Source organism: Equus przewalskii, chromosome X, assembly GCF_037783145.1.
Source record: "Equus przewalskii isolate Varuska chromosome X, EquPr2, whole genome shotgun sequence".
Lineage (NCBI taxonomy): Eukaryota > Metazoa > Chordata > Mammalia > Perissodactyla > Equidae > Equus > Equus przewalskii.
The window spans coordinates 23950746-23976361 of NC_091863.1; positions in this window are offsets into that span (position 1 = coordinate 23950746).

Genomic DNA, 25616 nt, shown 5'->3' on the forward strand with positions numbered 1-25616 from the left:
AGCAGATAACATGTCCTCAGCAAAGCCTAACTTTAGAAATACAGTTACTGATAAGATTTTTTTTGGTTTTCTCTTACTTTACAAAATCCTTGCCATCACTAAAGTGAAATAAAAACACAATAAATAATTTTACAAGTAAGTAAATTTACAACTGACAATCTTATGAGTACTACACCTTAAGTATTCTGTGCCATGAGGTGACCTTGTATTCAGAGTCATCTTCAAAACAGGCATCTGAATAGCTTGCTGTGTATTTTGATAGTAAAACTAAACATGCAAAGAGAAATTACAGGGCGGGCATAGCAGAGATTCATGCTGGTGTAGCATTAAAGAAGTATACTTTTGTGTTGATATCTCTAAAGATTTTAACTATGGCTTATAGGTAAGACTACATAACCAACTGTAGCTAGTATAACATACTTAGCATTTTGTACTTTCATTTTTAAGAGGGAAGGAGATCATTCACTAAATATGAATGCTGCATATGTTAGCAATAGAGATAGTGATTTTGTAATTTTGATTGCACTTGCCTTAAATTTTTTCCAAAAAGTATTATATATATAAACAAATATAGATGAGGATGGTTAAAGAACATTGTTTAAAAATAGGCAAGTTCTGCACTGATTATACTTTTTTTACGTAATTTAATGCATAATGGCGGAGTTTATTTGCCAGATCCATGTAAAGAGTACACGAGCACATGATAACAGCAGTTTGTATAAGCACAAGGTGTTCTATGTTTAGATTAAAAATTAACAATGATAACTTTTGGTGTGACTGCTTTAAACTTCAAAAAAGTTGGATGTCTAAAGATAAATTTATTACTTGCATAAGAATATTTTTGTATAATATTGGGGAAGGTGTGAAAAATGGACTTGCTTTATGGAGTGCAATTTTCGGAGAAAATAAACAGGGTATGTGTCCAGTTTGTAAAATGTTTTCTTTCAAGATTACTCTTTCACTGGTTAAATGCAAGGATATGATGACTTGAAATACTTTTTTTTTGTGAACTGAACAATACCAACAACAACAACAACAACAATAAAGCAATGTGAATAAGTTGCGTATGCAAACTTCTTTTAATCAATGCCAATAGATCCTAAAACAATAGCGAAGATCCATTTTTGTGAGTATAATGCTAGAAATAATTATCAATGTGGTTTACCGTTCAATGCATGAATATATATCCGTATAAGAAAAATATAAAAATGTTTTGTTTTTAGGAAAATTTTTGTTCATCATGCTTCAGTCTAAAATTATATTTATTTTCTAAAACTTAGAATAAGGCAAGTTAATAGCACCCCGTACTTCTTATTGAATATTTGTGACATCAAAGCTAATATATGAAGAAATTTCTGGAATTGATAAAAGTTCTCTATGTACCTGACTATTGGCAAATGTATGTCTTGGGCTAAAAATGTTAGAAGATTTATGATAGTACCTGTATTTAGCTAGATACCCTGCTTTGAAACCTATAAACGGGATTGTGAGTTGGTTTGGGGACCAAGGAGTATCTACAAGCCTGAAAATGTCTCTTGAAGATTAAAACGAGAGGCTACATCATTTAAAAAGACAACAGTCACAGATAAGATATGTGAATTTTCATATATGCTTTTGTAAGTATTATCCAGTCAGCAGTTTTAAGGAGGTTGTATAAACTCCTTGTAATTAAGAAAAAATGTAAAATCCAAAAATAAACCTTCTTTACTGGGGACAAGACTTGTGACAAGAAAACCAGGAAAAGAATCTCATTTTTTAGACATGAGGTATCACACCTACAGTGCTCTGGGGTATGGAAAAAGTGCTGGACTGACACAGATTTTTTTTTTAAGTTTGTAAAACAGTTTTTCCAAGAGGCCAAGGACATTAAAATGGAAACCTAATTTCTGGTTTATCACAGATATTCCTATACCCGTGGTAAGTATTGCTACTTTTTAATGATGCACAATTATTCTATATTTTGAGCATATGTGTGAAACTTTGCAGTTATTATTGTATTAGGTCATGCTCAAGGGGAATGCCAAAATCAAGAGTGAGTGGATGCAATAGCTCAAAAAGGTATTATAGGCATTTATTTGGAAAAGAAAAGGAGCGTTTAGATCAATAAAAATAGCAATGAAAAATTAACCTGTAAATCTTGACCCTTATGTCTTACTCCCTACCCTCTGCCAATTGTCATATACAACATCACTGAATCAAATATATTAACACACCCAAATTTTTTTTCTTATGATTCGCCTAAGAATTTGGCTAAATTAACAATATAGAGTCCTTCTCTTTGTTCCAGCTCTCTAACCTCTGTCTTAGAGGAAGGAAGGAAGACAAAATTGACTTTGACCACACCCCCCAACATACACACACAGAGGGCATGAGTGTTTTTTCCTCCTCTAATGTTCTGAGCATCCCTCCTCCAGTGCTTGAGGTTTGTCACATAGATACAGTCCCAGGTCTGTATTGTGGTTATAGAATTCAACCTTTCCGTGATAGTATCACCATATTCAGGGAGTCAGCTCAGGGTGTGACCATGGGGATAGCACTTGAGTGGGGCTCCATAGTTAAGGTTCTGAGAGGATGATCTTGAGTTCTCTAAGCCTAGCTCTGTTAACAAACCTAGGAACAATCATTCTCTCATGTACAGACTCAAGCTAACCAAGCATTTAAGACATTATTTTCAAAGCAAGTGACAATTATTAATAGTGAGCAAGAAGACCAGAATGGTCTTGTCACCTGACAAGAAGGTCAACTCATAATCAGAAGCTTGGTTGCAAATTTTGGAATCATAAGAAGGAAAGTTAGTTGAAAGAACTTAATGTCAAATGTCATGATGCGTCTCTCTCCACCACTGAGGTACAGCTCCTATTCAAAGTCTCTGTTCCAGGCATTTTCTTCCTTATACAGAACTAGAAAGACGGACAAATTCTAATTACTGATTTTTCCTTTTTCTGGACTCCCAGATACCCCTCACCCTCCTATTAAATAGTATGGCTTTAAATATGACGATATAGCCGTGCCTGTTTTCGCTGCCCGGAATATGGGTGTTCACAAAACTTAGCCATCCATTCGTAAATATCTGCTTTGGGCAGCTAATCTCCATCAGCACTCTTCCTACTTTCAGTCTCAGAAGATAACCTCAATTTTCAACTTTTGGATCACATGTTATTTTTGGTTAAATAAGCTCATTATACCATTAAAACCTATCGATTTGAGCTGATGATGTTTAATAATTGAATTAAACATTACAGATGTCATTTACCCCTTAAAATGTATGGGGAAAAAGTACCAGAGAAATGTTCCTAGGGTTTGTTTTGAGATTCTGGCAGAGGAGAGCAGCTGGTTACTCTGCTCAGGTCATCTGTTTTCGTTTTTTCTAGACCCCCTTTAAGATTATGCTTGACGGAGTTGTTTATCTGCTAACCTAACCACATGGAAGCCCCGGAGGGGACAGCAGGCTAGGGTGAAGAGAAGACAAGTCATTTACTTTAAGTTGAGAGGCCTTGAGCATGTTGTATGACCTCTTTTACCCATGAATTCCACATCTGAAAAACAAGTAGACAATAATACCTTCTTTGAAGGTAAGTTGTAAGAGTTTCTTTCTTTGTTACTTCATTCATTCATTAATGCCAGGCATTGTTCTGGTTGCTGCAAACATATTGGAGAGTCAAACAGGTAGTATTCTTGACCCATAGGTCTTGCTCTCTAGTAGAAGTGGACACAAAAGGCAAGTCCCCAAATCACTGAGAAAATTTCAGACAGTGATACATGCAATGACAATATAAATCAGGTGGATGTGACAGAAAGTGACCACCTGGGGAAGTTAATTTACATAGAGTTGCTATGGAAGGCTACTTGGAAGAGATGAAATTATGGCTGAACCTAGAATCAAGAGAAGGGGACAAACAGAAAAATATCCGGCTTTAACAGCTGTTCAGTCCAAAGGACAGGCTAACACAAAGACCTTGAGGCAGGAATGAGCTTGGTGTGTCTGAGAAAGAAAAAGAAGGCTGTCATGGCTGGGTCACTTGAATACAGGTTAGAAGTAATATACAGAAGACATAGTACATTGTAGATGATAAAGGGTAGCTAGTATTATTGAAAGCAGTTTGGGATTAGATTAAAAAATTCTGGTTGTCTTAATGTTAAATGAAAATATTTGTAGTAATTTTTCATTCCATCTTTTTATTGTCCAAAACATGTTGGAGTTGGAGTTGGAGTTCATCACTGATGTTCAGGAAGGACCTTAATAGGTTGCATTTAAGAGCACTTATCCTCAAATCTCTAAGTATTTCACCAAATCAGCTATAAGAAAAGCTAAACCAAACCCCCAAAAACGTATATTCAGTTTGTGGACTTGATGTGCTTTATCAGAACCATGGGCTAATCAGGGTCTATATGATTCTTGGGGGTGAGGGCAACAGAAGGTCAAAGATGGACATGTAATGCCACACACTGGGGCAAGATCCAATGCAATAGTCTCTCACCTTTCACCTCATCATGATATGCAAGGAAAGAGTTAGGAAAGAGAGACAGGCAAAGAGGCCTGGGAGAAGTGCATTGATTTAGTTCTCTATTGTGTAACAAACCACCCCCAAAGCCAGTGATTTCAAACAATAACCGTTTTATTACCTTTCATGTGAATTGACTGGGATCAGCTGGGCAGTTCCTCTGCTGGGCTCATTTAGGATCTCTCTTGCAGTCGTGGTCATATTACAGATGGGAATGGAGTCATATGGAGGGTAAACTGGAATGCTAGGATGGCTGTACCTCTCTCCCTCCTCATGGTTCAGAACCTCTGCCCTCCTCTTGGCCCCTCTACAAGGTCTCTCCTTGTGGACTTTCCAGCTGAGTACTAGACTTTTTACATGGCAGCTCAAGTTTCTCAAAGGTGCAAAAATGAAGGCAGCCAGGCCTTCTTAAGGGTCAGCATGACTTTCAACACATTCTATTGGTTAAAGTGAGTCAAGTCAGATTCATTGTGATTGATTGTGGGAAGGGACCACATAAAGGCGTGGTTCTTGGAGACCATCTTTGGAGACTGACTACCACAGAATCAATGAGAAAGACAAGATGTGTGGAGATGAGGCCTCTGTTTAGAGCCCAGTGCATAGCCCCACCTCATGAAACTACCATATGATTGGTCTTTGAAAGGAATGAAATCCACAGCTGCCTTCAGTACCTAAGCATAACTGTCCAGTCTCTAATGCTCATTAGTACCACCAAATTTAAACATAACAAAGAATACAAGCAGAAGATCCTCTATTCCTTCTTCTCTCCCTTCCTGTAAGGATTCTTTCTTGTCTTCCTCCATCAAAACTCACTTCTCTACTTACAGAACAGGGAGCTAGCTAGGGGAGGCTTTACACTGACTTTTAGTTTTACTAGTCATGAGCAATGCCAGACCTCTATCAGCAAAGTCCCCAGGGATCACTCCCTAGCTAGATAAAGATTCTGAAACACATAGAGTTCAATTATTTCCTACATGAAGTCCCCAGAAATGGGAACAAACCATAGATATAGTTCTCTAGCTAAGAGGTCATACTAACACTTTGAACAAGAATGGAAAAGTTGAAGCTATGTTAAATTCTCATTAGCATTTCTTTGATCAAATGTATATTTTGGTCCTTTTCACAACTTTTTTTCAAATGCAAATATGTGTTTAAACATTAGCCACTGAGCTGCAACTGGGAGAACATCCACGGAATGTTAAATATGCAAATCAGCACCTTAGAGAGGAAAAGATGAACCTTCCCTACTTGGCTCTTTTGTACACAGCAGCAAGCAGTGGAAAGCACAATTAGATAGAGTCGCTCTGAACTCCTCCATCAAGAAGTATGCATTATCAACCGAACTATAAGCGGCTGTTCTGCCAGAAGTCTTAGCAAAATGCCACGTGTGCTCCCGAGAGATTCCAAATGGAATACAATTGCAGTTAAATTGAGACACCATTAAGGAAAGTGGCCCAAATCTGTGTTCATACATATCAAATACAAAGTTTTGTTTGAAATTGGGCTGAGTCATTTCATTCTGTGGATGATTTTAAAAGTAAATATGGATTAGGAATATAAAAGGGTGAAAGTAGAGAATTGTGGAAGTAGTCCGCTCCTGGTATTTTATTCAGAGGAAACTGCACAATTCAAGAAAGTGACATTTACTAAAATTTTGAAATAATTTTTTTCAAAAATGTGAACAAGTGCAAGTGAATCTACAGATACTAATTAAGTGATGCACCAAGTGTTGGTGAGGCCATGAGGAGATGAGAAAATGGGTATGCTTATTTGCTATGGCTTAAAGGGTAGATTGGCACAATGATTCCTTTGGAGTGAAAAGATGGTATGAGTTCTCGTCTACTTGGAACTTTTCTTCATCTTCATTTTAAAGTCTGTTTAATAATCTATGTTCTACTGAACATTCCACTGAGAGCCTTATCCAGGGTTTCCAGAAAACCACACTACTGGAAGTACACATTTCAAATTGGCATCTTCACACACAGAACCACCCTCCTTTCTTCTAATTCCATTCTGCCTCCTCCTAATTATATTTCTCCTCCCTCTCTCTCCTCTTTCTTCTCCTTTTTCCTACATTTTTAATGAAAACTAGCATGATATAAAGAAAAGAATATAAGCTCTATAATCAGGGAAGCACAATTTTCGATCCTGGTTTCTCAACTTTCTTATGGACCTTTGCCAAGTGAGTTTTAATCTATTTGAGCCTCAGTTTTTTCATCTTAAAAGCAGAGATATTGCTACATACTTTTTGTGAATATTAAATTTGAATATATTGATATGACACACAGAAGGTATCTAAGTGGGTTATGTAACGCTAGGTGCCGCAACAATTTAAAAATATCCAATGGCTTAACTTACTATAATTTTACTGTTGTAGGTGTTCCTGGTCAGCCAAGACATAATCCTAGGTGTTGGGATTTTTCCCTTTTGTAGCCCTATCATCCCCTAAGTCTTAGACAGGTTATGAGTATGCAGGAGCCCACCCCCATCTCATTGTTAAAGGGCCCATTATGGAAGTGATATATCACTTCCACCCATGCTCCATGAAGTCAAAACTAGGCATTTGTCAATACCTGAAGTGAGTGGGCCAGAAAAATATAGACGGTGGCTGGACAGCCCCTCTCAGCAGCAACTCAATGTCATGGAAGTCCCAATTTATGATGGATTACCATATGCCCTCCACAATCAGCCTCTCTGATCTCCACACACCTTCTCCCCACATTTAGAAAGTGCCCACTTGCCTCCATGGAAGGAACCTAAATTCCCATCCATTCTCTGCATTCAGCCCAGTCTTAAATCACAGGCTAATGAATCATTCTCTTCATCTGGTGTGGATGTGGCTCCTCATGGTCCAGAGCCCTATGGAATAAAAAACAAATATTTAGGCCCTGTCCTCATGTCCAGGCTACCACGGTGGAGCAAGGACAGAAAAACCACAATTTTTAAAAAATTACATTTGGAAAAGATAAGAATTGGAAACAGAGAGTTTACTGGTTTACGGAAAGTCTGAAATCCTGGCAGGCAAACATTGTAAAGATTCCAGCACTCCACCCTAGAAGTGAATCAAGTCCTTGATTAGATTCTGATTCTTTTTTCAGTGTAGGACTCCATTACCCATTGTTCTTTATGTTCAATGGCTCCACCCCTTATGGGAATCTTTTGTATCCATTTTCCTGGATGGACTCACATAACAGATACTAGGATGTATGCCCTCCTTGGGGACTGCATACCTTGTACTGCTCTTTTCATGCTTGTGAGATGAAGGGGCCTACAGGTTGTTTTAAGTTCTGATTAGTCAAAGGCTTTGACTCCTACATGGTTTGATGATTTCTTTAGCAATACAATCCCCTCGACCATTTAATTGGCTTTTGATGGATGAACTTTTAGTCAATTCCATTTGCTTGCAACCATACTCAAAGTTCTTTCCAAGACAGAATTCTCACTCCTGATCTGTTTCTTTATTTCCTTATCCTTTTGGCACTCTCTTAATTTAATAACTATTCTCTTGAGATCATCTGAAAGAAAAGGCTTGGGTGTGAAAGAAGCATTCATAATCTGATTTTTGCTGCAGGCTTGAGTCTTTCCATTTTAATGAGAAGTCCAAACGGACATTTGTTGCTTAAATCTTCTTCAGTTTTATCTTTTACTCCATAGGAAATCTGCTTTTCCAGCCCTGTAGGGATCCAAATTTCTTGAGTCTTTCTATCCCCTTTTATTTCTGCTTTCAAGCAAGCCAGTTCTTACATGAACTCAATTTGTGTGTGTGTGTGTGTCCGTGTGTGTGCAATACTTGTTAAACACAAGTTATAACCAACCACATACAAACATTATGTCTTCCTACCCCTCCCCTTAGAGCCACTGTCTCAGTAGGAACCTAATCTTCCTTCTAAGGTATCACAGGCAACACTTCACCAAATATTTTGCCACTGCATTGTGTGGGCCTCCATCTTTCCAGCCTCTGACATTAGTTCTGCACCACCCTCCAACTGCCTGCTAAGCCAACAACATGTATTTAGGTTCTCAGCAGCACCTGACTTCAAGGAAGCAATTTCTGTGTCTGTAGAGTAATGTAGGCCACACTAGATGGCATAACAAACAAACCCCCAATAACCCAATAAAAGTTCTCTCTTTTAACAATCTAATGCTAATGTCCCTGATCATCCTACAACCTTCAATAGGGCAAGGGCTCCTTCCATTTGTGGTTCTGCTACCTCCTAAGACCTCAGAGTCCTCTGCATCTAAGTGACAAGTGGAGGAAAAGAGTGTGTAGAAGCCTCTCCTGCTTTTCAAAGGCACTTACCTAGAAGTGACATTCGTCTCTTCTGCTCTATTCTGTTAGAGAATACATCTGGTGGTTTGGTTTCTACAGGATGTAGACTCTGAGATGGAGATTAACCTGAAGCCCGCAGGAACTGTGAAATTGAGTTGGTCCTTTAGAGTTGTCCCATGTTATGACAAGGGTGCCAGTCATTTATACTCTTGTATAAACCAGTCATGGGATTCAGTTTGCCTCTGGAGAAAGGGTGTGAAATTTCCAATCTTCTTTTAAGTGCAATGTTCTTTGAAACCAATCATATAATACTGTGATAGTTCCTGAAAAAAATACATTTCTTGAATTCAAGTCCATGGCTGCGTGTATCACATGAAATCAGAGGTGCCTAGAAGGCTCCAAAATTAAGTTGGCCAAACAGAGATGATTTTTCGTTGAGATTTGTGTTTTGACGTCACTAGCGGCTTCCAAAAAATGCATGCTGTCTCCAATTTTGATACATAAATCCTCCCCACCTTAAGCCTAAATTTGGCTCATAATATTCAATGTTTCCAGGAGAAAAAGTCCAGGTAAATCCAAACATAGAGACTGAGAGAGGATCCCATAATACTCTCTACAGCATTAGAGCAGCAAACCTTTTGTCACTTAGGAGAAACCAACCACTTTGAGGTTCTAACCGCTCCAGTACAATCTAATTCTCAGACGGGGAAAGATAAAAATCCACTGCCCCTTTGGCTTAGTAATGCCTAAAATTCCAACCCTGGAGATTTAATTGCTTCATCTAAAAGCCCATGTTTAATTAAAATACAAGTACCTTGGGTGAAGTAAAGGTGGCTTCTATCAGTTATTATATCTTGATTTAAATAAATATATTAAATGGTCTATGAAATAGCTTACTAAAAGAAGGAGATGAACCTGAATGCCTGAACTGATAAACTTGAATTTATTAGAGGAATAGAAATACCACCAAGTTTGTGCATGGGGAGGATATATTCGTTATCTATTGCTGTATAAAAATTACCCCAAGACTTAGAGGCTTCAAACAACACTCATTTATTATCTCTCAGTTTCTGTGGAATTTGGAAAGAGCTCAGCTGCGTCCAAGGTTTCAGGGTCTATCACAGAATTACAGTGAAGGTACTTTTTTGGTCTGTGGTCTCATTGGAAGGTTCAGCTGAGGAAGAATCTTCTTCTAAGCTCAATCGCATGGTCGCTGGCAGGATTCAGTTCCTTGCCAGATTGTTATGAGTACCTCAGTTCCTCATTGGCTGTTAAACAGAGATCCCTCACTTCCCAGCCATGTGGGCCTTTTCAGTAGCTGGTTTCATCAAAGTGTGGTAAGAGAGGTGGTAAGAGAGAAAGACAGAGATTGCCAGAAAATAGGAAGTCACGGTTCTTTGTAACCTAATCATGTAAGTAACATTTCATCACCTTTGCTGTATTATATTCAGTAGAAGCAGGTCATTATGTCCAGCCCACACCCAAAAGGAGAGGATTACACAAGAGTGTAAATGTCAGGAAATGGGCATCATTGAGAGTCATCTTGGAAAGACTGCAAGATGGTTGACTGCAGAGTAAGGAGAATGGAGGTCCTGACAGCTGACTTTCAGCAAATCGCATATCTTGTCTTTGCTGGGATTCAGCTCAAATGATTTCCCAAATATGATTCCAACATGATAATCTTGAGTTCATTAGAATACAAACTGAATGAAATCTGGAGTTTCTAGGATTCTCAGTTTCATCAACAAAATAAGGATGATAGTGCCTACTTCAAACACTTGTCAATGAAGATTAACTGAGAACATTTTTACAGGTAGAATTATGGGTAGTTTTTCTTTTCTGCATGTTTGTTCGTGCCTTGACATTTTTAAAAAATCGTATGTGCAGGTAAAATATTTTTTAAAACACCATTTAGAATATATTAGATACTCAAATGTTAGAGTATCTTAGATCTATATCTGAACTACTTAGTAGAAAGTGTATTTGAGCTATGGATTTGGTGGGGCCTTAGTCCTCCTTTATTTAGAAGTTAATCATTTTAGAGTGATTAACTTCTAAATAAAGGAGAAATGAGGATAGAGCTAATTGATTCCTCAATGCTGTATGCAGATTCCCAATCTGCTCCATCAGTGTTTATATGCAAGAAAGTAGTAATTATATTTACATGGATGAGATCTGCTTTATCATGTACAAAATTCTTGCTAACATTTAAGAAGAGAAATCTGAATATTCTAACGGCAGGCAATTCATCATTGTCTGGATTCACTGCAACCTAGGGACACTTCTTTATCTAATTTTCTACTTAACTTATGCCAAACAAGTACTTAGAATGCTCTGTATTGTTACCCTGTACTATTTTTCTCTATTCTTTCCCTTCTAACGTAAAGAATGACAGTTTGGGGTCTTTTTCTTTTTGTGACAATCTCTCTTTTAAATGCATTTTAAGCTCATTCATTCCACAAACATTTATTGAGTTTTTACAAAGACCAAGGCATTGTGAGAATTCCATTTTATAAAAAAAAAAATTGTACTCACTGACTTTAAAGATCTTAGGCTCTATGAGAGAAATTATATATCTATTAACAAGATAAATGCTGTGAAAGTGATCAATTTGAACTAGTGTGACCGACAAAGGCAACGTTAAGTGCCATTTGATACATAATTTGGAGGCCAAGTTTTGAGATATGCACAAGGAATTAGAAACAGTAGGTCAAAGTATAATTTTCAAAAGCTAAAAACATGACACTCACACAACTATAGAATGAGCATGTATCAAAAATTTAACTCATTAATGAGAGAACCAGCAGGATGGTAAAAATGGTTCAAAGGAGAATTTAAAAAACAGAAATTTATATAGACAGTGAGTCAAAGGAATGCTGAAATGAATTTGCTGATAGATGAAAAATTAATATCCTATTGGGGAATAAAACCATATCCTTTGGAGTAGCCTCTCCTCCTAAATAGAAATTTATAAGTTAACATGTAACTTCAGAGTAGGCCTGTCAGGCAATGCTTCACTGTGATATCAAAATGACATGCAGTCCTTCTTTACTTATTTCTAAGTTTTGAATACTTTTCCTTAACAAGGATAAATGGCATGAGTATGGCCACAGACGTACATTTTCAGAGAATGGCACATACACAAAGGGTTGGCAGACGTTTTCTGTAGAGGAGCAATAGTAAATATTTTGGACTTTGAGGGCCATGTGATCTCTGTTGTAGCTACTCATCTCAGCCATTAAAGCATAAAAGCAGCCGTAGGCAACAGGTAAACAAATGAGTATGACTGTGCTACCATAAAACTTAACTTATGAACACTGAAATTTGAATTTCCTACTATTTTTACATGTCACAAAATATGCTTCTTTTTTGATATTTTTTCAATCATTTAGTAATGTAAAAAGCACTCTGTAAACCATACAAAAACAGGTGGTGGGTTGGATATGATCTGTGGGTTATGGTTTGCCGGACCTAATAGTCTGAGGCAATAAGTTACTATTTTGAGTCAGTGGCAAATAAGATAGCAAAAAGGTGGGAGCCAGGAAATGCATGGTCTTAACTAATTCCCCTACTCAGACACAGAGACAGACCAGTAAGGTCTCAATTTGAGCATCAGTGGGAGGTTGTTTAATGACACTGTAAGATTAATATGAAAGAAATTTTGTTTCATATATTAATATGAAAGAAATGAAGTGCAAGAGGGAGAGATCAGAGATAGCAAAGCTAGGTAAGAATTTTTCACTAGTTAGTTTTGAGGAGATGATCATGTAATCCAGAGCGTGGCCAAAGAAGAATTTCTCAACAGATCAGATGTATGGGGTAAGAGAGAGCAACTATTCCAAGCTTACACGTAAGATTCAAGCTGGAGACACTGGGGGATAAAGATTGCTTTGTCAGAAAAGGAGCCGAGTGATTTACGTTGGTTGTAAATCAGCTGGAGTTGGAGGTGTCCATGGAATTCTAGCTATAGGAAATCAAGCAGATTGTTTGGGAAGGCTCAAATGGATTTTGGGAGACAGTACTTGCCCAAGGGTAGAAATTTGTGAGAAATTTCCTCAGGGAAGGGAGAATGAGGAGGAATGGGAATGGATGGAGTGTTCGAAGAGAAATGAAGAGCCGGAAAATCAAACTAAGGACAGAAGCTGGTGTATGTAGTAGTGGTGGTGGGGATGGGAGTAGCAGGTGGCTTAAGGAAATTCAGGAAGAAAAACAAGCCTGGTCAAAGGAAACAAAATCTGGAAAATTAGGATTGTTTAGAACTGCAGAACTTGGATCTTTCATTCGTTCTGAAGGGAAATGATAGCTAATATTTTAAAGTGATATATTGTTCATGGACACTTGCTGATTTCATCTTTGTTCATTTGTATTTTTTCAGGAATTAGAGATTCAAATTTATCAAATGAATTTTGAAAGTGGCAGACTATCAGATAACAGCTAAAAGAGACTTTCAAAAGAGCCTCAAGACCCCCCTCAACTGCCTTTGAAAGTGGCATTAAATAGTGGAAAGAAATAAAGGGCCAGAGTTATAATTCTGACTGGTTCTCTCACTAACTGTGGAAACTTTCCAATGTCATTCAGCAACTTAGGACCTTATTCTCTTTATGTGCATAGTGAGCTATCTCTAAAATTCCTTGTAGGTCTAACATTCAATGATTCTATTTTGCTCTTCTCGTATATAAGAACAGTCCTATGTAATCCCAAAAGGGGACAGTGAAAAATTGCTTCTACACTTCTGGATCTCAAACTCTGAATCCCAAAGAGTTATGTAGAGGTAGTAATGGAGATCCTGAGGTTTTAGAAAAATATTTCAGTATTGTAAAATCGAATTAAAATGGCACTCCTATCCAGGAAAGTGCTTGAAAGACTAACGGAAATGCTAATAGTATTTGTTTGGTCCTGAGATCTCATTAATTCAGGGATGGAATATTTTCTTGTGGATCAGAAGTTCTGACTGGCATTGGTGACTCTTTGACAAGCAAAAATATTAAAAGGGACCCTCTATGAAAGAAGTTTGAAAACTACTGGCCAAAATGGATCCAGCTGGAATTACTACAATACTGATGTCTGATGAGCAAGTCATTATTCAAAGCCTGACATCGACAATAACTCCAACATTTGGTGAAACATCATTGGCTCTCAGAAGATGAGAAAACTCCACAGATGTGGTTTACTTCCTGCTGAAAGAGTACACTTACACACACATTTTGCCGCCCATCAGATAAGAGAGAGGGAAACATCCTGGACTTGCACAAGATATTAACAGAAGCTTCTGACCATCACTGGATGAAAAGGGAGATAGGGCTACATGGTCGCTGCTATATAAGTGATAATAAACTAAATTTGAAGCACATTTTACCTTTTTGAAAAGAACTTCCACATGTATTTTCACGTTTTCTAATTTGATCTAAACAACAATAACTTGAGGCAGGAAGGGAAGATATTATTATCTATATTTTACAGCTGGATAAACTGAGGCTTACAAAGGTAAAAGACTTGCCTAAGACATCACAAGTTGTAATCTTGAAGCTGAAATGTATTAATTATCCATTGCCACACCAGTATTGTGTAACAGACAACAACAAAACCTTAGTAGTGTGCAAAAACAAGCATTTATTGTGCATACATCTGGGGTTGTCCACTAGGCAGCTCTATTGATCTTGACTGGGCTCACTCACATGTCTAGGGTTTGGCTGACTGTTGGCTGATCTAGGATGGCCTTGGCTAAAATGACCAGAGAGACTTAGCTGTATGCCAGTGTCTTTTATCTTCCAGCTCATGAGCCTGGGCATGTCCTCTGGCAACAGCAGAAGAACAAGATGATGAGCACAGACACACAAGTGCTTTCCCAAGTCTCTGATGTCCCATTGGCTAAAGCATATCACGTGTTCAAATTCAGAAATCAGAATCAAAAGGAAGGTAGGGATAAAGACGTGGGCCTATTAATATTTGCTACTTGGAACATCAGTCTATGTTTTCTGCTTCTAATCTAATCTAATCTAATCTCTTTTTCTCCTTCTATTGTGTATATCGCTCCCAAAGAGAAGCACAATTTCAGGGGAAATAGTTGGCCCTTAAAGAATGAATGTGATTTCTACTCAGATGTACTGGATGACAATTAACGTGGCCATCCTTTATTCTCTCATTCACTTAAAAATATTTATTGCCTACTGTACACTAGGCACTATACTGAGAAGCTTGTTGTTTATAAATGAATAGGGCAGTCACCTCATCTTTTTTTAGAATCATATATCAAACTTTTGTGTTAAATCATATTACTATAAAATTTCTTCTATTTAGACTCCCAAAATTCAATATTCAGATATCAGCTCCTGGAAAATAAAGGGAAAAACAGGTTGTAGTACAGTTCAGCGGTTCTGCTCAATTACCTCACACAGCTCCTGCAGCAGCTGCCACATTCTTCACGGTCTCATACACCAAATGCACCTTCAATTCTTTTGCCCTCTCCTCCCAGACCTGACCCTACTCATAAAGAGAGTCAGCAGCTCTTTACCCGCTGTAATATGCCGGCAACTGCCTCAACTTTCAAAATTAGTTTCTCACATTGAATCAGGTGGAAAAAGCAGGGGCGTTTCTCCCCAGCTTCACAGAATGCCGTATGTATTGACATTTTAGAGCTGAAAGAGACATAGAATCTTCTAGTTCAGGGATTTTCAAAATTCTTCTTCTTATTTTAATTGTAAAGGAATAGAACTCCCCCTTTAAATTTCCAAATGAAATTTTTGGTATGGCCCATGACTTAGAATAGATAAAAGCAGGTTTTTCTGGGAAAATTGAGAGTAGAGCATTCAGTGCCCCATCAACTCAGCTTGGACCAAGCTAAAACTAATGGAAACATTCTGAAAGAAAGCAAATATGCCTTAGGTAAACCATGCCAATTTTGAACATTCTGTTCTTTTTCCCCCATTGCACCAAGTGATGCCAATACATGACATGTACGCTGCTACCCTAGCTCCTGTCCCTATGCAGACATGACTAATCAAGTATAGCACTGTTTCCTACTAAACCTGAGTTTGGCATCAGAGTTCTTCACAACATAGAACTCCAGAAATGCATTATTTATCAGTATAAATTGGAGTTGGCACTGAAGATAAAACCTGTTTGCAATCTCTGTGAGAGACTTTCTATTCACACACACATACACAAGTGTACATCTTCCTTACACACACATTACTTGTCCTATATTTATTACTGATGCTCCCTGGCTTCCCACTCAGGTTAACAAGCTATGAGCCCTGTAGAGGTTGAACTAGTGAATTACAGTAACGCTTAGAATCTCAACTGCCTCCCTCACCCAAGCAGAATTCGTCTTGAGAAAACATCCTGCCCACACTGCAGCAACTGTGAAAAAACAAATACTCATGGGTGTGTGGGTGTTTGAGGAGTCACCAAAAACGAGACCTTAGAGAGAACTTCATTAGTTTACAATACTCAGAGGCTGACTGAGGGGACATTATACCCTTTTTTTAGGGTACAAATCATTTTGTATGAGGAATGCCATTTATATCCAAACAGAAGGTAGAATTACAATTCTACTTTCCACCAATCCAAAAAGTGTTTTTACCATTCCTTCCCTAAACTAGTCTGAATTGAAAGAGTAGGAAGAGGTGAGTGGCATCTTAATGGGTTTAAGATCTGGATATTATCCTTAAAAGATCTTTATTTTCTCAAGTCAGTTTTCCCCCGCCCTCCCTGCTTAGTGGTAAAATTATGGGCCCTTGGAGTTAGTTAGACCAAGGTCCAACTCTCAGCTCTGCCTCTTGCTTGCTATGTGATCAAGTATTGTTTTACTATTTTGGTGTCTCAGAAAATCCTATTATCCCAAAGTTTCTTTGAAGAATATATATCAGCGTGGTGATTCAGTAGCCCTAAAGTCAAGAAACTGAGGTAATAGTACCTTTCATCTGCTTTAAGGATCCTGAAACTTCAGTGTCTTCAGTTGTCAAAGAACATTGGGTTTGATATGCCATGAGACAGCCATTGCAGGTTCACCAATCAGATTTTCCATCAGGAGAAAACTCACCATTCAGCTGCAAAGAGTGCAGTTCTGCCTATTTGTTTTAGCTTTTCATCCGAGGCCAGCAATTCCTGAGCAGCCCCAGCCAGTGACTGAGCATGGCAGGGGCACTAGAGACTGCCATTTCTCCTTTAATGTGCAAACTTTGCTCCAGAGTTCCCTGTTGGATTGGATGAGACTTTGTCAGAGTTGCACTGTGGTTGCTCCCTGCCCACTGTTATTTCCTCTCTTTTCTTTTCACAGGCGTCAGATCTAAAATGCAGTTTGAAAGCTTTCCTTGCCCACACTCTCTCCCTTCCTCTCTCCTTCATTATTTACTGGCATTATCCTCCTTCTCCTTCTAATAAACCCCTTGCACTCCTAACTCCATTTCAAAGTCTGCTTCCTGAGTGACCCAAACAACGCATGATATAGGGTCTAATTCAGGTCAATAATGTTCTTTTTTTTTTTTTTTTGAGCAAGATTAGCCCTGAGCTAACTACTGCCAGTCCTCCTCTTTTTGCTGAGGAAGCCTGGCCCTGAGCTAACATCCATGCCCATCTTCCTCTACTTTATATGTGGGATGTCTACCACAGCATGGCACGCCAAGCGGTGCCACATCCACATCTGGGATCCTAACCTGCGAACCCCAGGCCGCTGAAAAGCGGAATGTGTGAACACAACCATTGCACCACTGGGCAGGCCCTAATAATCTTTTAATAAATAAGATCATGTTAGAAATGATTCTGCTTTCTCTTACCTTTATGTTTGACATTTTAGCAATAGACTTGGAGAGGGTGAGCAGAATTCTCAAGGAAGACCATAGATCTTGATTTGCCTGGAATAGTGCCAGTTGACACCTGTTGTTAGATGTCCCCTCTGACCTAACATTTGCTACCATAAAAGTTGTTTTGAAGACCATACATTATATGGTCTCCCTAGTGATACTGAATAACTCTATAATTCCTTCAATTTGTAATGTTTAAAACGCTCCCATGTATCTCCAAGATAGCTCAACATATCCATCAATGTGATGCTATTCTCATTCATTCATGGATTCATTAAACTCTGGAAATATTTATTGAGTTTAATCCAGTACAGTATTATACACTCAGGACTTGGGTAAAAGACAGTAAATACTTGGGTAACATTTTAGTTTAAGTTGTTGCATTTTATTGGCTAAAAGACTAATTTGAAAGATCGTTTTTTCCTTGATTTTGTAGTTCAAAAAGAGCATTCATAATGGCTAGTCTACCATGACAGATACTTCCTCCAGTGGGGATGACATGCTTCCCTTGGGAAAATCTCTCTGGGCAGCTGCAGCCACAGGGCAGGTTGCTGACTTAAGCTAGATTATATTTGACAGATTGAAAGCTCATAGGTGGCTGGAGTATACCAGAAAACATTTGTCTTTCTTAGTAGGAGAATTGGAAGAATTTTAGTTGGCCGTGCCATTTTTTTCACTTATACATGTTTTAATGGTACATTTCTGCGCTGCAAAAGTAATATTACCAGGATATGTGCAGCTATGTATTGAAACTTTACAGATTCTTCACTTTGGTCATAATTTTTACTGCAAATTCATTAAATAACTTTACTAAAAATTTGCTTCTTATAACAAGTTGAGACACTCCTGGGATATTATATGTTTCTCGTGGTTGAAGAAAACCTGCTTGAGTCCACTTCTCTACACTTTTCAGTTTGCTCTTGCCACGGCAAAATCTAATAAGCAAGGTTGAAACGTGCTATCACAGAGAACACTCATTTTAAACACAATGGAACAATTGTTTCTGAAGTCAGTATCCACTTTGCATTCTGAGAGCTAAGTTGGATTCTATTTCAGGTGAAAAAGGGTGAAAAAATGATACATGTCAAAAAACGAATAATCTGGACATTGGTCACTGCAAAGACTAATTACGTCTCTAACTATTCCCTACATTTAAAATCTCTCTTTAAATCACTAGACGTTTGTAACTAAGATGATTGCATACTCAATTTCATTTTGTTATTGTTTATTCCATTCATTGGCCTCAGACAGCTCTGAAATTTCACTTAGGGCACAAAACTCAGTTATTGGTGTTCATTGTATAATTGGGAGACATTTTTAAAAAAATTTAATACTAGAAGGTGCCATGATTGATTATCACTTATATCTTTCAAACAGTTGCCTTAATAAATTTCCTACAAATATCACTTTTATTATGCAACAAATGTAAATTGCTCCACAGCATATGAGATATGAATAATGCTACGTTTAATTATTTTCCCCAAGTTGACTAAAATCAGCTCCAATCCCCACATAAGGCCAATGTCACCCAATTTGGGGGACGTCTCTTTGCCTTCTTTACAAAGTCATAGTTGAGTCAGGAAAGTGGAAATCATTATAGATAGTTTCACCTGGAAGGGATTTAATACAGGGAAACAGAGGCTTCCACAACCTTTTCAGTGCTGCCTACATCGGGGAAGCAGAAAATGCAGGGATCAGAGAGGACTGCCACTGATCACCTCAGGGGTCTGCAGGAGCCATGTGGGAGATTCCTGAAGGATGCTCAGAAGCTGTGGTGTGAACGAAGCCCTGCTTCTTTCAGCCCAGCCCCTGCTTGCAACTTCTGGAGGAGAAATAATGGCTTTTCCTTTTATTACATTTTCCAAATCTCACACAAGTCCCTTTCTGTGGCATCATTTAAGCTGAATATCTGCTGGCAAGGGGATCCTGAACGTGTATTTCTACTATTTCTGTTTCTGGACCAACATAGGAGGGTAGAAATGACACAGAGAGAGGACAGACAACATCTGGCACAGTATCATAACCCTGAGAAGCACAAATAGCCCCACGAAGGCAGTCTCCCACATTTCTAATTCTCATCATGATAGGCTATGGTTTCATGTTTTCACTGCTTATGTGTTGCTATGATTTGTAGCTGCAGAAAGCTGACCCCATTTACACACCCATTTTTCTCCAGGCTTGGAGACTCTGGCCCAGCTCCTTTCCCAAGTGAGCAAGATCATCCAAATGAGGACATCTCTTTCTGAATTCTCTCCTGGCTAACCTGGGAAATAGGCCCACCTTGCAGGTTCCCTGGGCTGTGGAGTTATGCCCCACCCTACTAACATAGTCCTCAGCATCACCTGCTGCACCAGAAGGTCCTCCGGCCGCATTCCATCCCTACCTTTCAGTATCTTATCTACTCCATTGTTTTCCCTATGTCCCCATCATGGAGTGACATGTGGTACAGTTTTTTAAAATAATTTTTAAGCATAATGATTTTTTCTGACTGCTTTTTAGACAGCAATGCTTAATTGCATCCATGGGCCTCTAAGCCTTCTCAACACAAAGCTTGTTTTAAGATAGATTTCTGTTGTCACCCACATGAAAACATCTCCTTCAGAGCCCTGACACCCAAAAGCTATTAGTTTGCAGTAGAGGAAAAGGAATCTCAGACCTTAGGGAGAGAAAAGCCTGACTGGCCCCCTAGTGGGGTTAAAAGCACTTTTCATTCTTTCCCAATGAATCTCCAGCAGCAAGAGCACAATGCTGTTTCTCTGTAGGTCACCCCGTCATATCAAATTTGCAATAAATCCACCTGCCACACTTGCTAGAGTATTGTGTTTTCCTGTAGATGCTGGACTGAAAAGCACTCCTGTCGGTAAAACATTGTGGATCGACGGCTGTGTCTATCCTCCCAGAGCTAAACTGTCATTAAATGAGAATGGATTCTTGCTCATCTCATCAAGAAGAAATCAAAACACAGCGATCCCCATAAATGACTATGAGAGGAGAGACAGTGATGCTTTTAGATGCAGGTGGGCGCAGGCATTCTGGGCTGCCTAACTGACTAGGTTTAGAGGATGGGAAAGAACAGAGGAATTCTTAGAGTTCTTGCAGAAGAGGTGTGGTGACGGGTCATGGTGGGAGCCAAAGAGAAAGAGAGAGAGGGAGAGAGGGAGTGAGCAAGTGAGCAAACAGGAAGGAGTTGATGGGCATGAAAGATAATACCCTTAGGAGAACTAAGAGGCTGATGAGCATCCATGTGTGAAGAATTAGAACTCTGAAAGTGACATATTCCTACCTGACCAAAACTGTCATACTACCTCCAGCAGGCTAAGACAAAGGAAAACAATTCAGGATCTAAAAGTAGATTGATTTATAGGAGTAGGCAGGTACAAACTCTGAGACCAAGCCCAGACTTGAAGTTAGGCAGTAAAACTCAGAGGGTTTAATGCAAACCTGTGGGGGTATCCTGATGGCTAAAGTAACCACTGTAGTGGAGAATCACAGAACAGGCCACATGCAGAAATCTACAAAGGTAGGTAGGTGATGCCCATCCAGAAAGTCTACTAGTAGAAAATAGGACTCCAACCCCTTGGCTAGGGTTTAGACTGAGGTTATAATCTCTGGGGAGATAGGACAGGCATAACCAAGGCAGAAAGCCATGTCTAGACGGTTATAGTGCAGGGAAGGTTACGGGTTCAGAGACTCATAACATAATTTACTTACTACTAGACGGTGCAAGATGTCCTGAAAATGAAGAAGAATTCCATTATGAGAATCAGAAATAAGGCCAGGATTGAAATAACAGAACTAAATATACTACTACTACTACTAATAATAATAATAATAAAATAATAACAGCTATCATTTATGGATGTATTACCAGGTTCCAAGAACTCTGCTATGTCTTTTTCATATATTTTTCCTTTAATCATTACAACTACTAGTGAGGTAGGTATTATTATCCAATTTAGCAGATGAAGAGGCTGAGCCCCAGGGAGTTAATATCAAAATCATACAGCTAGTCAGGGACAGAGCCATGAATTGAACTCAAGGCTCTCTGATTTCAATTATGATTCAATAAGCATAGAATTGAGCTTGATTTCCCTCAATCATTACAGTGACCAAGAGTATTTTCCAAAGATGGCTGCAACATTATCTCCTATTCCACATGGTTTTCTGCAATGTGACTCTCCTACAGAGGAGTCTGTCTTTCCACTACCTTGAAACTGGCATAGAATATGGCAGATATGATGCTGTCCCAGTTATGAATTTAGCCCTTAACTGGCCTGGCAGTTTCTACTTATAGCCTCTCAGAATGTATACTCTTGGGATGCTCCAATTCAGAACACATCCACCGTGCTATGAGCAGCCTAAGGTACATGGGAAAAGTCACATGTAGGTGCTCCAATTGACCGCTCCGCCTAGTTCCCTGCTGACAGCCAGAGTCAACTGCTAGTACTTTAGAAGGGATTGTCTCAGACATCCTGCCCAGTTGAGCCTTTAGATGACTCTAGCCTCAGACACCATTTATATGACTGTAACAACATAAGAATTGCCCAGTTGAGCCCAGAGCCATGAGAACTAATAATATATTATTCTTTTGAACCACTAAGATTTGGAATAGTTTGTTATACAGCAAAAGATTAGGATACTGCACAAGGTAAAATGTGGTCCTAGCTATTGAACTGACACTGAGCTTGGATGTGAGGTCAGTCTAGGTGTGTGGGGGGAGGAGAGACAGAAAACTAACTATGCAACATATTAGTTACTCTTAAGTTTGAGGTAAAGGATGGGTAAGATGATTGAGTAACATGAAATTTTGTACCTGTTACTTAGCTCAGCTGTATTAGCTGTGTTAGTTTTCTATGCTGCATAAAAAAATACTGTGAAATTAGTAGCTTAAAACAACACACATTTATTATCTTACGGTTTCCATGGGTCAGGAATCCGGCCACAACTTAACTGGATCCTCTGTTGAGGGTCTTACAAGGCTACAATCATGATGTTGGCCAGATTGTATTCTCTTCTGGACCTTGGAGTCCTTTTCCTAGCTTACACAGTTGTTGGCAGAATTCGTTCCTTGTGGCTGTAGGACTGTAGCCCTCAGTTCCTAGAGGCTACCTGCAGTTCCCTTCCACATGGCTCTCTCCACAGGCAGTTCACATCCCAGGAGCTTGTTTCTTCAAGGCCAGTAGGAGAGTCTCTCTAGTGCATGCTAGCAAGAGAGAAATATATATATATATATATTTAAAATATATATTTGAAATAGATATACATACATAACATAATCATGGGAGTGACATCCCCTCACCTTTGCCATATTCTGATTGTTAGAAGCAAGTCATAGGGTCTGTTCATACTACTCAAGGGGAGGAGGTTATTCAGGATGTGAACATTGGCATCACCTGAGGATGTCTCCCCAAGAGTTTCTCTTCCTTAATTCCCTGTTCAATATCCAGTCATCCATCCATCCATTCATTCTCTAAGCATGCTCTCTTAGAACCTCGGCATTTACTTTTCTCTCTACCTGGAACACTTCCCCAGAAACTTGCACACCTCACCCTCTCCCTTCCTTCAGGTTTCTGTTCAAATGCCACCTCTTTGGTGAGGCATTCCCTAGACCAGCCTGTCTAAAACAGCCAATCTTGGGTCCTCTCATTCACTCTCTCCCTTATCCTGCTTTATTTTTCTCAATAGCTCTGACAAACATTTGGTATACATGTATTTACTGCTTTGTTTATTGGCTGTCTCTCCTGCTACAGTGTAAGCTCTGTAAGAGCAGAGACTTTGTTTTATTCATGTTGAAACCCCAAAATCTAAAACAGAGCCTAGACATAGCTGGAACCCAATAAATATTTGTTCAACGAAGGAGTGAATGAATGAATAAACAAGCGAAAATTTATTGAGCACCTACCACATGTAAAAGATGGTGCCAATTGCTTTGGGGACCTGAATAGTTGCAGCTGTGAAAGAAAGAGTTTGTTAGGAGAGTACAGAAACTTGAACCTGAGAATGAAGATTCTGGAGCAAAAAGACATTTTAAAATCAAACTCAATCTGGAGCAACTTAAAGGAGGCATCAGAATTTTTTAGAAATCCTAGAGAAAGTACAAATTAAAACTGAGGCAGCTGGAGTTAGAGCTTGATTGAAGACAAGCACTCAGAAAATTAACTGTCTCAAAGCAGAGATGGAAAACAAATCATTTCAAGAGCAGCGGTTCCAGGCTTCACTTTTCCCAGAGGCTGAGAGCTGTAAAAGGGCCACCAGTTTTGGCAGTGTTAAGAAGTACTTGACCTGAAGGCTGGTATGGTATGCTAGTTTTAATTGTTCCAGGAGATAAGCTACCTTCTTGTAGACAATGCTTGATTGGCCCTGGATCATCTTGAGATGTTTCCTAGAACCATGCATGATGTTGCAGATATAAATATTGTTCCAGTGAGAGGACACTGAAAAGGCTGACTTCCGGGTGCTGAGCCCTGTTAAAAAGAACATATGAAGGTACAACTTACAAGCAAATATTTGAGCCAAAGCAACAGTAACCAAGAAGGAGAACATTTCTGGGAAATAGGAGAGTGCACAAAGACAGAAAAAAATTAGCCCTTAAAGCTGGTCTGAGCAAGGAGAAGTGAGGGTGCAAGTGACAGTGATGGTATAGTTCAATCAGGAATCATAAATGAAAGTAAAAACGAAGCACAGGGCCAGCTCCATGGCCGAGTGGTTAAGTTCGCGTGCTCCGCTGCGGCAGCCCAGGGTTCGGATCCCGGGCGCGGACATGGCATCGCTCGTCAGGCCACGTTGAGGTGGCGTCCCACATCCCACAACTAGAAGGACCTGCAACTAGGATATAGAACTGTGTACGGGGCGGGGGGGGGGGGGGGGGGAGGGTGTTGGGGAGATAAAGCAGAAAAAAAAAAAAGATTGGCAACAGTTGTTAGCCCAGGTGCCAATCCTTAAAAAACAAACAAACAAAAAAACAAAGCACAATACGAGGAGAAATGGGTTGGTTCCCTTATGTTTCCAGTATTATTTTGTGATGCTGGAGATCATGCCCAAACTGTCAGAATACTCATGGAAAACAAATATCCAGAGCAGCAGGAATAGGAGTAGGTCGCCTACAGCAATTCCCTTCTTGCCCAAAGAAAAGCATGAAGCCAATTTGAAAGTGTGAAATCAACTTGGTCTTTGGTTTTCAGCTAACTGCCTAGTTTCCATCACCGCTGCATAAAAGGTTTTGTAGCCACGTGGACATACCCAGGAGCATGACTTCTGGATGCCAAAGCCGTGTATGTTGCAATTAGCTGTTAAATGATCATAGATTGGGAGTAATTGGTATCTCTGCAAAATGCAATATGTTTGAGTCTTGGAAATGCTAAATATTAAAGTAATGGCACCAGTAAAAGTGACACTTGGTGAGCTTGGAATCTCTGAGTTAAAAAAAAAAAGAAGAAAAAATGGATCATTGAAGGTATTTTTTTCATGTAGACAATAGATCAGCAGTTCCTTTACTTGCCTGCACATCAAATTGGCCAAAGAAACATTTAAGTTACACATTCCTGGGTCCTACCTCTTAGAGTTTCTGGGTTGATAGGCCTGAGATTCAGAATTTACTTTTTGTAATCTCAAGTGATTCCGATGGGCATTTTTGAGAACCTTGAAAACAGATGACTTGAAGGCCTACAGTATATAAAAATAGACTAAAACATAGATGTTTAAGAAACAAAATGTGAATTGAAGGCCTTAGAAGGCAGATTCTGGTTCAACACAAGGAGGAATCGTCTAAAATTAGAGTTGAGAAGGCCAGTGAAAAACCAAGCATGATGATCAATGGAACGATAAGTGTGGGGGCCAGATTTTTGTCACTTATATAGACATATCCAGTGGAATAATGGTTTCCGGTAGCAATGAGTATTTTTTTCTCACTGGATTTGTCCAAGAGATATGAGAACAATTTTATCAACAGAGCGTTTACCCTTTAACCCACTCCAACCCACTTTCTGCCTCCACTCTTCTGGTAACCCTGCCCTTACTAACACCCTTCATATTGCCAAATTAAAA